The sequence below is a fragment of the Battus philenor genome, unplaced genomic scaffold (assembly GCF_028537555.1).
Source record: "Battus philenor isolate CCGP_79_NKW_IND1 unplaced genomic scaffold, ilBatPhil1.0.hap1 SCAF_3, whole genome shotgun sequence".
NCBI lineage: Eukaryota > Metazoa > Arthropoda > Insecta > Lepidoptera > Papilionidae > Battus > Battus philenor.
Window position 1 is genome coordinate 4,375,219 of NW_027181693.1, and position 4,620 is coordinate 4,379,838.

A 4,620-nucleotide genomic window follows, 5' to 3' on the forward strand; every position below is an offset into this window, starting at 1 on the left:
TGTTTAATTTATTACATGATAATCCATTACACAGCTACCCACAAAACAGTCAGTAATTTTACGGAGCCCAGAGATATATGACAGCAAAATAATCCTATAAATTATTAACAATGATAATTATTATTTTTATAGTTTATTTTTATTGTTTAGGTAAGGAAATAATATATGCAACAAAATATTTCTCATAGGCTCAGGGATATTAATTGATTTAAATGAAATACAAGTTTTTATATTATAATTTGGATAAGGTATTATATAATGAAGAACTATCTTGCTATGATGTTTTGCTAATTACAATAATGTTGTAAGATATATAACCTTTTTTTAAGAGACTTACAGCAGAGAAGATACTTATTTTATTCTAAACTAGTATTCCATAGTAAAATATGAGACGTACACCTACGACTTAATTCAATTTTTTTAAACAAATAGATTAAGAAAACTTGATGATATTTTGTGTGAAATAAAATCTTTTTTGAGTTTTATAAATTAGTTTTCTAGTTTAATTTAAAATGTAAAACCTATGAATTACGAATATCGCAGAGTGCTTATTACTTATCCTCAGGTTAATGTCCCTCTTACACAGCCTTATATCTTTTACACGTAATAATGTTTATTAAAAAACCGTCACTATTTGGAATGAGGTATACATTTTGCTAATCTTATTTCAGTCACTACTCTTGTAATATATATGGTACCGCAATTTTTTAAACAAAATATAAGGCACCACCGCAATTCTAGTCATAACAAGGCTCTGATTGGTTTATTAATTTCATGAACTAAGTAGATAGCTAATAAATAATAAGATAATAACTTTTAGAATACATAACAAGAATAGAAATTAGTTTCAAACTAGTCGGGATGCAATAGGAAATGGTAAACAAAAACCAATAAAGCCATATAGTCGTGCTTCACACTGGCCGTAACAGATTTTCCTCGGCATTAATAGTACTTTACGATTCAGAAAGCTGTTGTTAACAATAAAAGTAATAGTTTACGAGCGCGTTAAATGAACTGCTGCGTCAGCTAAACGTATCATTGCGTTCGCAATTAATGTTTCATTTTATTTTATATGTAACATTATGATATAAAGTGCTTTATTATTGCAATAAGTTGTTTGTTAATGCTGCCTGAGCTGTTGTCTTGTGTACTGAGCCCACGCCTTCCATCTTTTTATAACAATATGTCAGATTATTACAAGGGTACGATCGTTAACGCTATCGTTTTTTTTCTTTCATTAATATCTATATATATATAATAGAAACAAAGCAATGTCAATAAATATTAAACCTTTTAACAGTTTGCAGTATTTTATTCCGTTGTATTAATTTTAAATTCATCATCATTACTACAGCCATATAAAATCCATACCTAGACATGGGTCTCCTTAATAGATATCCAATGTCTTTCGACAACCAATTTGTGGGTGTACGTACTTAGCTGCGGTTGCTGCTCCGTAATCTCCTCACCAAAACCTTAAAGTCCTAGCGTCCATCTGATCTTCACGCTATGTGACTTACCTACTGCCACTTTAACCTGCCAATCTGCTGAACTATGAAGGACAGTTCGTTCGTATACACATCTCCATATTATTGATAAGATTTTCTATAAAATTTTAGAAATAATCTAAAAACTACTAGGTCTATATACTTTATACGGACAATCACAATGGTCAAAAGAAACAGTTTTTGAAAAAATGGTAAAAGAGCATTTCCGTGGCCTCTATTAAAAGATATTGTACGCATGTATTTATATATATGTACACCGTAAGCTGCCCTCTCATCTCCGTCCAAAGGTTGTCTGGTAAAGATCGCCTCGAGCGATAAGACCGCCTCTTGTACCTCTATATGAATTGATCCTTTTTTAAATTATTATCTTTAGTGTACAAAAAAGTGTAAAAAAATAAAAAAAATGTTTTTATTATCTGAAAGTAAATTTACGTAGTGTCCTTTAATTTACCTATTTTGAAATAAACGCCGTGCCCACGAAATACTTAAATAAATTTAGGCGTTTAGTTACTTAAATGTTTCTCTAGAGCGCCATAGTTCATATGAAATAACGCTACATTACACGCTCACGTAAACGCAACAGAAAATATTATTCTGTAAATAGAGCCGGATATTTATTTACAAAAAATACGTATAAGGTCTGAGCGCTGTGCGTACGCTTGGGGCGTTTTGTTATCTCGACCGGCACGGCATGAGACCCGCGCCGGTTAACCGGATAATCTGTTATTTGTACGCGAAAAATAATATATTATTGTTATAAAATTAATATGATGCTGGCAATTTATATATTTTCCGCTTTTGTTTTCTTGAAAACCATTTTTATTTTTTTTTATTAATTACTAGCTCTTTCTTAGCGGTTAAATCAGACTGCAATTGTTTTACTCCTACTTTTTTATTTATTTGATCAGAACAATAGTTATGATTCTTATAATTATAGTGAATGTAACAGTGAGAAAAAAATACATATCTGACTTTTACAAATAGCAACACTGTGTCGATCAAAAAGGCGCTGTCTCAGCCTTTGCTGCTGACCGTTAAACAAAACACTGCGACAGTGCTGTTCTTTTATCAGAGCCATTTCGATAGTCCGCGGCCCCACGGCAATACATCCAATTTAAAATATTGTATTGTTTAGTCTCTTTTGAAGTGTAATGTACGAAATATAAAATATATAGCTTTCTGCATATATAGTGATCACTGTACGGGCAATATGATATATACCATATATATTTTTAATTTATCTGGCGAAGTTGAAGAATAAAATCGGTTTAAAAAAGTTTCTCTCACTCAGAAACGGTTTTTAAATTTTGACACAATGTTGCACGAAATCGATTGCAACCTGCTTGTAGAAAAGCAAATATTTGCATTCCTTTTATACTAGACCGTCGAGCAGTGCATAGACCTGACCACAAGTCATACTATAACCTACCAGGGTGAATCAAAAAGTTCTTAGAAGTGCATATATATGAAATCTTTTTGGATCAAGTTCGATATTCAAAGTAAAGAGTGTCTATCACACTATATTTATGCAGACTGTCACTTATTTTTGTCAGTTCGTTCGCATGTAATAAATTTTTTTGTGCAACGAGTTGCTAAAAAGTCAAAATTATGGATAAAAGTGAGTTACGTGCGGTGATAAAATATCTCAGTTTGAAAAAAATGTCTACGAAGGAAAATTTTTTGGACATTCAGCAGACATTAGGGGGTGATGCTGTACCCTATCTTACGGTTGCGTACTGGGTGGCTGAATTTAAAAGAGGTAGATCAAGCTGTAAAGATGACCCGCGTTCTGGGCGGCCTTCAACCTCCGTTACAGAAGAAAATGTCAAAAAGGTTGAGAATCTGGTTTTGGAAGACAGAAGAATGACTATAAAACATATAGCTGAGATCCTAAAGATATCTTTTGGTAGCGTTTAATCCATTTTAATTGATTCACTGGAGTTCAAAAAAGTGTCTGCAAGATGGGTGCCATGAATGTTAACCGACGAAAACAAAAAGCGACGTTTGGAAATTTCCAAGCGTAATCTCGAAATGTTCCAGCGTGATTCGGATAATTTTTGCCGTCGTCTTGTCACCATGGATGAAACGTGGGTCCACCATTTTGATCCTGAAACTAAAAGACAAAGCGTGTCTTGGAAACGACCATCCTCTCCATCCATTAAGAAATTTCGAGTTGCTCCTACCGCTGGCAAAGTTATGGCCTCTGTGTTCTGGGATAGTGAAGAAATCCTTTTTATTGATTACATGCCAAAAGGCCAGACGATTACTGGACCCTATTATGCAAATTTAATCCCGAAAGTGCGTGAAGCGATTAAAGAAAAACGTCGTGGAAAACTGTCGTTGAGCGTGTTGTTCCTTCAAGATAACGCTCCTGCTCATCGATCGGAAGTTGCGCTCAACGCAATCCGCTGTGCTGGCTTCAATCTCCTTGACCACCCACCATATTCTTCGGACTTAGCCCCAAGTGATTTTCACTTATTTCCAAAATTAAAAGAGGAAATTCGTGGAACAAAATTTCACGATAATGACGCGGTTATAGCTGCCGTAGAGGACTTTTTCGAGAGTCAAGAAAATAATCTTTTTTCACAAGGAATAAGGAAGTTAGAAACGCGTTATTCTAAATGCATTGCATTGGAGTGAGATTATGTAGAAAAATAAAATATTATTATTTAAATCTTTGCATTTTTTAATATTAATTTCAAGAATTTTTTGATTCACCCTCGTATAACGGAACGTACGACATATCTTAAGTTATTATATAAATTGATACATATCGTGAGCTGTATAATTACACTAACTTTTTAAAATAATCATTTCAGGCTATAGACACCCACTGCAAGGGATAGGTCTCCCTAAATATTGCAACCATGATCAGTCCTGCCCTTTTCGCATTTAGCGATTTCCCACAGTCAATCTTCGGTCCACCTGATGGTATTTGTCAAAAGAGACGTATAGGTAATTGAACATATATTAGCTTGCGGCGCCATGTGTGAGTTAAGCTTGCACACTAACACACACGAACGTTAAACTCGTACGATACTTGTTGGAGCTCAACGGAAAGTACAATCCGAAAAATAAATGTATAATAATACTGTTATAATAATCTTACTAA